This window comes from Pan troglodytes, chromosome 5, assembly GCF_028858775.2.
Source record: "Pan troglodytes isolate AG18354 chromosome 5, NHGRI_mPanTro3-v2.0_pri, whole genome shotgun sequence".
Taxonomy (NCBI): Eukaryota; Metazoa; Chordata; class Mammalia; order Primates; family Hominidae; genus Pan; species Pan troglodytes.
Window position 1 is genome coordinate 63888351 of NC_072403.2, and position 12339 is coordinate 63900689.

The 12339-nt window shown below is 40.9% G+C and overlaps 1 non-coding gene and 1 pseudogene across 1 annotated transcript; both read right to left on the reverse strand.

Annotated features, from left to right (window-relative positions):
- Positions 1 to 12339, reverse strand: part of LOC735678 (beta-glucuronidase-like) — a 469528-nt pseudogene that overhangs the window by 285325 nt on the left and 171864 nt on the right.
- On the reverse strand, positions 11044 to 11117 carry TRNAI-AAU (transfer RNA isoleucine (anticodon AAU)). The gene has a single exon. It is a non-coding gene; the product is annotated as a tRNA-Ile (tRNA).

Genomic DNA, 12339 nt, shown 5'->3' on the forward strand with positions numbered 1-12339 from the left:
GTCTCCAGTCATAGAGATGCAAGTGTAGATACACAGTAAGAGTAGTATGAATGGCAGACACCTTGGAAGGCTATTTCTTCCTTCCTTCATTCAGTTGGTCACTCAATGAACTATCATGAATTGAGCACTACCTCTGTTTCTTATCAACAAAGGAGACTACGGAAAGGAAGAGTGACTAAGATCTCTGAAGAAGGGAAAAGCTAGATGACTGGGCCACAAGAGGAAAAAAAGCAGCAAGACAGGTACAATTGTGTCTGGTCCCTCAAGCCAGAAGGTCCTATAATTATGTGAATACTGGAAACGGGTGGACTCCACCTGTCCTGAGTGGGGAATTCTTCCAGTGCAGCATTGACTGATAAGGAGTGATTTCCAAGTAGCATTGATTGTGTTTTTAAAAGCTAGGAATTGATAAAGCAGCAGTGCGTGGGCAATGAGATTTAATAATCTGGATGTCACCTCTTAGGAACAGTTGCTCTCTTAGAGCAGCAGGCCACCTGTCAATCTCATATTCTGAAGGTCCTGAGTTTGACCATGAGACAAGGCACAGCTTATGCCGCTATTTCCATTAAGAGAAATGAAATAGGTGTGATAAATAATGGAACACAAATGCTATGAGATAATGATTTCAAGACATACCAAATATTAGCTTAAATTTTAAAAGTGAGTTTTCTTTTCTTTTCTTTCTTTCTTTCTTTCTTTCTTTCTTTCTTTCTTTCTTTCTTTCTTTCTTTCTTCCTTCCTTCCTTCTTTCCTTTCTTCCTTTTTCCTTCTTTCCTTCCTTCTTTTCTTCCTTCCTTCCTTCCTTCTTTCCTTTCCTTTCTCTGTCTGTCTTTATTTATTTTTTCCTTCTTTTGGCTTCTCAGTCGCTTGAGTACAAGGCGTGGTGAAGGCACATAAATTACACCAGAAACTGCAAGCTATGTCATATGTCTACCTCTCTAGCTGACAGGGGAGGCAGGGGAAATTTCTCTTCCAATTGCCTGCTCTGAAGGTCATCCAAACATAATTATGGGGTGGGGTGGGTAAAGTCTTTTATTCTTTTAATCGTCCAACAGATAGTTCTCAACACATATCTTGTTAAGAGACTGTTTTGGGTATAGCAATTCGCAGTGAATAAAATACAGATATTCTCACCTTTGTGATACTACGTCAATGTTGGGGGAGTGGGGAGAAAGAGACAGAAGCAAAAAAGAAAAATAAACAAGAAGTCATGTGATGTTATCTACTGGGAGGGAGTCATTAGGCAGTAAAGGACTCGGCAGTGTGGAGGTGACACATTCACTTTTCAGGAGAAGAATCAGGGAAGTTGTCACCTTGAAGATATCATTTAGCTTCCCTTTCTTCCAATAGTCTTTCTTTACATGGGAAATGAGGACTCTAGGATTCTCTGGCTGGATCTCAGCACCTAGAGATGGATCTGGGCAATAGGAACTGCTCAGTAAGCATTACCTACTGCTTTGGTTGCCTTCTTCCTGGCCTCTTGGATTGAGCTTGCATCATACGTGTTCAGTAGGAACTTGCTTAGTGGATTTACAGGTTGAGGTTAGAACTCACCAGGATTCTCTTCCTGGAGAGAACAGGCTTCCCTCTAAGGTTTCATATAGACCCCGGGTGAGGAAAGACCCCTAAATGGCTTGAAAAATTGAATGCTCTTTGGGCAAAGCAAGAAGCGCCACTATGGAAGGGCATCATTTGGGCATATATCAGGGTCTCAGTACAAAGATGAGTGCTCACGTGGTCAAGACGGTTAAGCAGAGAATCTCACCAGAATGTTCACGGTGCAAAGAAATAATCTTGTTGGGAGAAGGATCACAACAATTGGGGAATTAGAATACAGGCTAAATGAGATTCAAAAATAATACAACAAGAATCAGGCACAAATCCTTTACTACTACATTCTTTTGTACAAATCCATTTTGCCTAGAAAATCCTACCTTACTATGCATCCCTATTGTGTTTCTCCACCATCTATTTTACTTTTTAAACTTTATTTCATTTTTATCATCACAGAAGCTCATTGCTACAAAACAAATGAGCAAATCAGCCAATGGCAACAAAACTGCACTGATCTCTCTCCTTAGACCTTCAGAACATTTTCCTTAAAGGTGAACAATACTCCACGTTCAAGAATTTTTCAGCTCTATGTGCTAGAAACTATACTGACTATTTATTAATTTTTATGTAAGTTGGTCGATATAGTTTTTCAGCTTCCCCCAGTATTATTACCCTAGTGTTACAGATGACACTGAAGCTCAGAGCAGTTAAACCATTTTCCTTAGATCACATAACTTTAAAGAGGGAAACCAGATATGAAAAGCAGACTTCTTTCTCAATGAAAAAATCACAAGCTCTTGCTTTAGTCTAGCACATAGTCTCATCATCTGTTTTCTTCACACCAGCTCACTCATGTAACATTCATTCATTTACCAAATACAGATAAATGAGTGGATTTATTCTTGCATCGATCAGATATGAATTCAAAATCTCTTCTGTGTCTGCCACACCGGGCTCAAGACTTGCCAGTGCCTTTGTCTCCTCTCCCTCAAATCTCTCCACCCAATGTCTTGACAAATACTGTAGATCCTTCCTGCATAAACTCTGCAGAATCTTTTTCTTCTGTTTCACTCACCTCCTTCTTTATCCATGCTATGATGTTCATGGAGGATGTTTTCTTCACCATGAAGTGTGAAGGGGATTGAAGCTGCAGAAAGACTCATGCTGTTCACCTCAGGAACTGACACAGTCAATGTGGATAAATCTCAATCCTTTAATATCTTTATGACTTCTTTCTCTTTCTCCCCAGATCCAGTTTTTCCATTTTCAAGTTCTTTGACATTTAAAACTAAAAACTTTTCCCTAAAATGCTGCTTTTCTACCTGGAATTTTTTCAGTGAGTCTTTAGCTTTTATAATATTCTCCCAACATATCTCCAAGCATCCAGGCTTTTCAATCACTACTTCCCTCCGCGTATATTTTACACACACACACACACACACACACACACGCCACTTAAATTGAACAGGCATATTTCTTTACACAGGAATTCCTACAAACATTCCACCCTATACCTACCCTAGGTTTTCTCCACCCTGTGTCCACTCTTTCTCTGCATTGCTGAATGTGTTTTCTTTATTCTTTCACTCTGATATGATCTTTGTCTCTTATTCTTTATGCCTCTTATCTGCATTTTTTTGTTATTATTGTTCTGCCATGCAGTTGGATATGTAACTTTTACATGACACACCTTAGCAAGAAGACAACACATGTCTCAGATGTAAGTAAGAAAAACACTCTCCAGGGATTTCCTGGTGTAGTGCTCAGCACCCTGGCCTCATTCCTGAAAGTCCCTGGGTGTGGAAAAAGCAGGAGCTCTTTGCCTTCCAGAAATCTGCATCATCCCACAGCCTCAGCTACAAGAAACAAGTGACAATGCCATCTCTTTTCTTTTAAAAAAATCATTTAAGCATCCTGAGATATCTGTGACACATTAGCTGGGCAGGGTCCTTCTGTGGGACATGTCATTTTCCGTCTCGGAATATGTGAAACTTGACATTTTGGCAACACCAGAGTTTTCCCTTTGTGACTTTCTCCTTGTTCCCTTTTCTCCTCCCTCCTCACAGAGAATAAGTACCCACTGCACTCTTGCCCTGGGCCATCAATGAGAAGATCTGCTCTTAGTGGAGCCCTGCTTTCGCGGTGAAGGCCTTGAAGTCGCGTGTGTTCTAGACTGCCCACTAAGGATGAAAAAAGATGCTGTGAGATGAAGAAGTAGCTCAAGTGGTGGAGTGCTCGCTTAGCATGTGAGAGGTAGTGGGATTGATGCCCACATTCTCCAGGTTTCACTAGTCGGACCTCAGGTCTCCAGGTTAGAGTGGAAAAAAATATGTGTTAGACACTGATCTCAGAAAACAGTAGGTTAGACACTGATCTCAGTAGCAGCCTGGACACTTCTTTGGCTCATTATGTAAGGGCAGCACCAATACGGGCTTGACTAAGATTCTACTGGTATGTGGTATAGTATAGATCTATCGATGTGTAATTAGTTTTCTGTTTCTTTGAGGAGCTGTGATACAAAGGGACATATCCAGTTGCACTTATTCTCCCTGTTTCCTCCTGCAGCTTGGTCCTAAATGCAGCATAATTACGGAAAGCGCAGGGCAGAGCCACTCAGGTAAATACAGCCCCAGCTTTCTGATCGGGAGACCGAAACTAGGAGTTGCCAAGTAACCAGGAAAGACACTGTGGAGAGCAAACCTGTCAAGTTGTATGTGAACTCCTGGATGCGCCTGTGAGCTGTGAATAAGTGGCTCTGATCAAAGACAACTTATCTAAAAAGAGCCTGAGAATCGAACTAAGTGATAGCCTGCTTTCCAGTCCTCACTGGCCACTGGGTTGCACATACTCCAGAGTCTCTGAATAGCAGTGTTAAGGCTTTGAAAATAGAATCGACTTTGAAACTACAACACACAAGGCTGGCTGGTTATTGGAACTTGAACACAAGGCAATCACGTGCCTGCAAAAACAAAAATAGCAATATTATCATTAAGATTTCAACAAGACACAGTGTCTCATCACATAATGCAAAGTACAACCCCAAAATATTCAGCATATGAAGAACCAGGACAATCTTAATTCACTTGGCAAAGAGAATCCTCGAATACCAATACTGAGAAGACACAGATGTTACAATCATCTGACACATACTTTTAAACAGTTATTACAACAATGCTCCATGAATGAAAGGATAACACTCTTGAAGTGAATGGAAAATTGGGAAGTCTTAGCAAGTATCTGGAAGCTCTAAACACTGATTTTAAACTTAAAAATTAAAAAATGTATTCATCAAAACTATTAGGAGAAAAAAAGCTTCAATGGGTTATTTCAATAACAAAATTGAGACACTCAGAATAAAGTCAATGAACTTGAAAACACAACAAAAATACCAACCTAACCTGAACAATAGAGAAAAAGGAGTGCTTTTGCAAATGAACAGAGCCTCCGGGACAAACAGAAAAATAAGAAAAATCTAACACATCATTGTAATCCTGCAGGAAGAAGAGAAAGAGGTCCTCCAGAAAGAAAACTCCGAAGAATTAATGGCTGAAAACATATCAAATTTGTCAAAACACTTTAGAAGTTCAATAAATGTCAAGTAGGTTAAACCCAAAGAAATCCATACCCAGACACATCATAATCAAACTGCTGAAAACTAAGGAAAACCATAAAAATCTTGAAGGCAGCCAAATGAAAATAAAAGGGAAATTGCCACTTGAATGACTGTGGACTTCTCATCAGAAACCATAGGGGCCCAAGGAAACATTTACTAAATACCAAAAGAAAAGACCTGTCAACCCAGAATGCTATGTAGAGCAAAAATATCTTTCAGACTAAAAGTAAATAAATACATTCTCACAGGAAGGTAAACTGAGAGAATTCATTGCTGGTAGAACTGCTGGACAAGAATTAGCAAAGATTTAAGATGAGAAAAATGATACCAGAAGGAGACAGGACACCATCAGTGAAGGAACGAAAGCCGAAATAGAAAATGTCTGGGTAGACATTACAGACTATTATTCTTCTCTTGAGTTCCTTAAGGTATGTTTCATGATTGAAAGCAAAAATTGTAACTTTATCTGATGCAGTTGTCATTGTATCTAGATGTGCTACATACATAACATAAAAGGGTAAAGGTAAAGGGCCTAACTGCTGATGAAGTTTCTATATTCAACTTGAATGGTAAAATATTGATTCTACGTATACTGTGAAAGGTTATATATGTATATGGTGATCCCTAGACCACTTAGGAACCAGGTTTAAATAAACCAAAATAAACTAGGAAGAAGAACATAGAAGATTTAAGACAAGGGGAACAAATGATTAATAAATTATTAAAAAGTAGATCTATCGGCTGGGCACGGCGTCTCACGCCTGTAATCCCAGCACTTTGGGAGGCCGAGGTGGCTGGATCACCTGATGTCAGGAGTTTGAGACCAGCCTGGCCAGCATGGTGAAACCCTGTCTCTACTAAAAATACAAAAAATTAGCCAGGCATGAAGCCGGGTGCCTGTAATCCCAGCTACTTGGGGGGCTGAGACAGGAGAATCACTTGAACCTGGGAGGCAGAGGTTGTAGTGAGGGGAGATTCCACCATGGCACTCCAGCCTGGGTGACAAGAGCAAGACTCCATCTCAGAAAGAAAAACAATAGATCTACCTAAAAACTTATCTATAAAAACATTAAATGTAAATGATCTAAAACAATGAATTGAAAACCAGAAATTGTCAGAATGTATTATAAATGAATACGCTGACTACAGGAAAGTCACTAGTAATATACTTATATGTGAGATTAAAAGTTATATAGCATATTGAAAGTAAAGAATGGGAAAAGATATGTCATTTAGGCATTACTCAAAGAAAGCTGTGGTGGATATATTCAAATCAGACAAACCAGATTTTAAATTGTAGAAAACTTCCAGGGATAAAGGGGGCTGTTACATAATTAGAGGTGTCAACACACCAGAGAAATAATGTCCCAAATGCATATAAGGACACAGGGCTTCAAAACTCGTAAGCAAAATTGGATAATCCAGATAAAAATAGAAAAATCCAATTACATTTGCAGACGTTAACAGTCCCCTCTCAGTAACTGATAGATCCAGTAGACAATAAATCAGTAAACACATTTGAGACCTGGACAACATCCATACAGCAATGGATCTAATCAATCAACTTTCTACAGCAAAATCACAATTTGGGTAGAAAGAAGAGAAAAAAAATAAAAGAAAAACAAGATCATGCTATAACTAGGAAATCAGGAATGTTCAGAGTGCAAAAGAGTGATATATTGAAACTGACATTTTTGAAAGGGTTATTTAGCTGTAAATGACATGACACGGAGACTGAAATCATAAAACTGGACGTGGATCTTCCCTTCTCCATATTTGTCCTGCCTTCTCTTGAGGTCTGGGCTGCTTGAATCTTTAGAATCTCCTGAACTTACTACAGTGTCTGGCACAGAGCATCTTCCCTGTGAATGTGTACTGAATCATTGGAAAGGAATTGACAGGTTCAAAAATGTTGTGCAGGAATAATGTTTACTATTTGACAAATCACTGGATGTGGTGTTTGAAGGAGAAAAATGTGTCAAAAGTTGACTTGGAAACAAAGCCCAAAAGGTAAGTGAAGGGGATTTGGGGAATGAGATATTTGGTGTGTGAATGAATGGGGTGCTGTGGAGAGGAGTAGGGAGTAAGATTGTGAACTGGAGCAGAGAAAGAATCACGTTTTAAAATCTAAAACATCTCAGTTCAAGCTTTGACACTTAGCAGCTCTGGCACCTTGGAAACAAAACTTATCTGAGGTTCCATTACTTCTAGAAAGTCCAGATTAGGACACATAGTTTTGTTGGTGAAACTCTATTGGACTACATGAAGTAAATTCAATAAATCTCTTAGTATAATTAATGGCATACAAGATTTGCTTTACACTTTTTGTAGCAGGATTGTCTCCAGTCGTGTAGATGCAAGTGGAGATAGAGAGTAAGACACAGTAGTATGGACAGGGGACACCTTTAAAGACTATTTTTTCATTCCTTCATTCATTCAGTTGGTCAGGCAGTGAACTATTATGGACTGAACATGTCCTGTGTGTCTTTTCAAAAAAGGACACCATAGGAGGTGTAAGAGCGATTAAGATCTCTGAAGGAGGGAGAAGTCAGGTCACTGGGCCACAAGAGGGAAAAAGTCAGCAAAACAGGTACAATCGTTCTTGGCCTCTTGCCTCAAGATGGTCGTCTTGTTAGATGAATACTAGAAATGGGTAGATTCCACCTGTCCTGAGGATAAAATTCTTTGGGTGCAGGATTGGCTGATAAAGAGTGATTTCCAAGCACCATTGATTGTGTTCTTTGAAAGTTAGGAACTGATAAAGCAGCAGTGCTGGGGAAAATAGCACGTGGGATGTCAACTCTTGGGTGAGAACTGCCCTCTTTCTGCAGCAGGCCACACATCAATCTCATAATCTAAAGGTTTTGAGTTTGAACATCAGAGAGGATACAGTTTTTGCTGCTATTTCAGTTGAGGGAAACAAAATGGGTGCACTAAATAATGAAATGCAAATGCTATGAGATAACAATTTGAAGACTGACTCAACATTAGCTTAGAATGGAAAAGTGATTTAGGTTTTTTGGGTTTTTTGTTGTTGTTGTTTGTTTGTTTGTTTTTTGGCTTGTCAGTGGTTTGAGTAAAATGAGTGGTAAAGGGATATAGATTACAGAAGAAACTGCAAGCTATATCATATAATTGGTCTTTCTCACTAGCTGATGGAAGAAACGGGACATTTTTTGTCGAGCTTTCTGCTCTCAAGGTTACCCAATTGTAATTATGAGGTGAGTGGGTGAAGTCATTTATTCTTTTATCCTACATGTATTTCTCGAGCACGTATCTTGTTAAGAGACTGTTCGGGGTACAGCCATTCAACAGTGAAAAAACGCATATATTCTTCACCTTTGCGAAGCTACTTTCTAGTTGATAGGGGTGAGGAGAAACAGATCAGAAGCAAACAAGAAAAATACACAAGATGTTATGTGACAACGTCTACTGGGAAGGAATCCATAGGCAGTAAGGGACTTGGGAGTGTGGAGATGGCCCATTCAGAAGCTTTTAGGAGCGGAATCTGAGAAGTTGTCACCTTGAAGACATCCTTTACCCACCCTCCACCCCCTCCCCACTCCCCACTCCTGCTCCTTCCTTCAATCATCTTTCTTCACGTGGGAAATGAGGACTGTGGGATTCTCTGGCTGGATCCCAGCACCTAGAGAGGGATCTGATCAATAAGAACTGCTCAGTAAGCATTACCTATTGCTTTGGTTGCCTTCCCCTTACGGAGTGCTGGCCTCTTGGATTGAGCTTGCATCATAGGTGTTCAGTAGGAGCTTGCTTAGTGGATTTACAGGTAGAGGTTAGAACCCACCGGGATTCTCTTCCTGGAAAGAACAGGCTTCCCTCTAAGGTTTCACATAGACCCCGAGTGAGGAAAGAGCCCTAAATTGCTTGAAAAATTGATTGCTCTTTGGGCAAAACAAGAAACCCTCCTATGGAAGGGCATCATTTGGGCATATATCGGGGTCTCAGTACAAAGATGAGTGCTCAAGAGGTCAAGATGCTTAAGCAGAGAATCTGACCAGAATGTTCGTGGTACAGAGAAACAGTCTTGTTGGGAGAAGGATGACAATTGAGGCCTTGGAATATAAGCTAAATAAGCTTCAAAGGGAATACAAAAAAGAATCAGGCACAAATCCTTTACTACATTATTTTGTACAACTCAATTTTTGCCTAGAAAATCACACCTTACTTTGCATCCCTATGGTGTTCCTCCACCATCTATTTTATTTTTTTAAGCGTTATTTCATTTTTATGTTCACAGAAGCTTGTTGCTACAACTAAATGAGCAAAACAGCCAGTAGCAACAGAAATGCGTTACTATCTCTCCTCAGACCTTGAAAGCATTTTCCTTAAAGGTGAACAATATTCCACATACAAGGAGGTTTTCAGCACTATGTGCTAGAAATTATACTGAATGTTTCTTAATTTTTACGTAAGTCGGTCAATATAGTTTTTCAGCTTCCCCAAGTATTATTACCCCAGTGTTATAAATGACACTGAAGTAAAGGGCATATCACTCTCTTTACTCTGTGTAGGTGCGTCTGCTTACAGCTAAGGATTTCCTAAATTATAGTTTTGTAAACATTAGTTCTAAATCATTGTGATCACTTGAATTTTGAAAATGTCAAAACCAATCACATTAATGTAATAGAAAATAGAGGTTTGAGGTGCATTGGCTCACTGTTTTATGGACTATGGATCAGTGGAGTAGAAATTCCCATCGCGGAAGAGGGTTCATTCCTGTCTCTCAGCCTCAGCAAAGTTAAACATTTCAGACCTTGCCTGACTTTGGATCTATTGCGCATGCTCTGTCGTTTACCACTATCCAGTCCTGGGGGCATATAGAGCCACTCAGAGCCTTAGAGGTGCGTTCAGTGAAATGGAGCCAATCACCATATAGTGTAGCCTGTTGTTCGTCTGACCAAAATGCACTATGTTGCGATAGCATGGATTCTACAGACCCGTGAAGCCCATTTGGACCACAAGACACTCTTTCCATCATGCCTGCACACCTATCCTTCACTGTTCATTGGCTCATGCAGACTTTTGAAAGTATTTAGCAGTAAGCATCCTACCCCCAAGAAGCTTATGATCTCATGGAGAAGATGGCCAAGCAACAGACAATCCCAACATGGTGAATGCCGCTAAAACAAATGCGTACCTGGATCTCCGTGAGTGCTAGGAGGAAAGCAACCCAAACTCAGAAAAGTAGGAGAGGTGTCAGGGAAGACATTTTCCAGAAGATGGTTTCGTGTCTAACAAAGCCGTGAGACGAGCAAAGAGGAGGCGAAAGGCTCAGCGTTCTATGGGGACATTTCCTTAAGTCCAGTATCTCTAGAGTTGAGTGAGGGAAGCTAAAAGAGAGGAAATAGAAATGAAAAATGGGAGTTCTTGAGAGGCTTTACTTACCCTGCACAAGCCAAGGACAGGTCTGCGGGAAGTAAGCAGATGCACAGTTAGGAAAGCCCATATCAGGAGTTAGTCACGACAGAGAAAGATTTGTACACTTTGGAAATCGTAAAAGGATGAAAAGCCCAGGTCCTTATTTCCGTCTGTTTTTCACGTTCCTCCCGGATTTCAATTTCTTTCTGGAATCTTAGCTCTCTTCGTCATCTTGCTCTTGCAGGAACACTGAACTGCAAACGCAACCGTACGATTCAGCGAACTATGTCCCATCAAGATTACTGGGTACAAATACATTTACTTTCGTGTTCTCTTGTGACTGTCTGTATCACTGCACACAGTGGTTACTGTGAAACAAGCATTAAAAGTCTGTGTAGATTACTGAATACATATACATTTCTTTTCTTGTTCTCCCGTGACTTTTGATATCACTGCACACAACTGTTACTGTAAGATGAACATTGAAAGGTCACGCGTGGCCGGTACGGGGATCGAACCCGCGACCTTGGCGTTATTAGCACCACGCTCTAACCAACTGAGCTAACCGGCCCCACTTTTTAAGACTCACCCTAAATCTCTTGAGAAGTTTAAAGGCGAACGTTATTCCAATCACCAAAGAAACTTTTCTGAACTTCTCGGAACTGGAAAGAACCTGCGATCTTTGCTAACTTGTTTACGATCCTCGGCAAATTTCTCCGAACCCTGACATTTCAATTAAAATACAATTCTGAGGAAGGAAAGTTCAAATGTCACCTGCTTCAGTGTTTCATGACAAGGGGTTTCAGTGACCACCCTTTTAAACGCAACGCCATCACCTTCCGCCGGTACTTTGGCCTGCCCTTCTCACTCCTTTCTACTTTGCTTCCGTAGCTTCTGAGCAACCCGTGAAGAAATTGACGGAAAACGGAAGGAATTACCGCCAGTTTCTTTCCACGGGCCGTCAAGGCCAATATAAGTCCCCACCCATGCTCCCCTGCTCGTAACTTCCAGCACGATTCCCACTGTATTCGCCCATGTTTCCCAAAAGTGAGTATTTGATCCCTACCCCACCCCATTTTTAGAAAACTCAGGAAAACGCTCTCGTATTTCTATCTGAAAAGGACACTTTAGAGAAATACGTTCCATTACAGTCTTTGTGTTCGCATTGTATTCCTTCTCGATGAAACAGGTATAAGTCCATTGGTATTTTACGCACGACAAGACAACTTTGAAGCCCGACTCATGACCTTTAGATTAAGAAACACTCTCCGGGAGCTCTGCTGATCGCTGGGTCTTACGAGGTTGATGCCTTCTGTCCCAAAGAGAACTATTTCCCTGCGTGTTTCCGCCTGGCTGCCCACTTCTCCAGTAGAGAAACAGCTGTTCCTCGGGATTCATTTTTGGAAGTTCTTTGGGTCCTGGGTAATGGGGCCGCATCCTGCAGCGTCGACAAGGTGGTTGAATACGCAGGAACACCCACAGTACCCAGGGACTAATAAATAGCTCAATAGATACGTTTCGAATAATTAAATAAAAGAAGTCTCAACCAACCCCCTTGCCGTATTACAGGTGGTCCAGCTCTCTGCCTAGACTATTGTGCTAATGTCCTGTTCCTTCTCCCGGCTTTTGAACTAGATTCTCACCTCTCTCCAATCCATCTTTCGCAGGGCTGGCCTGTCTTTCCGCCTCAATTCTGAAATTCTATCCATTGCCGCCTCTGTGCAAACCGACTCTGGTTAATACTTCAGTCGGTATGGCTCCCCTCTTCCGCACTTTGCACTGCGAGAAATGCC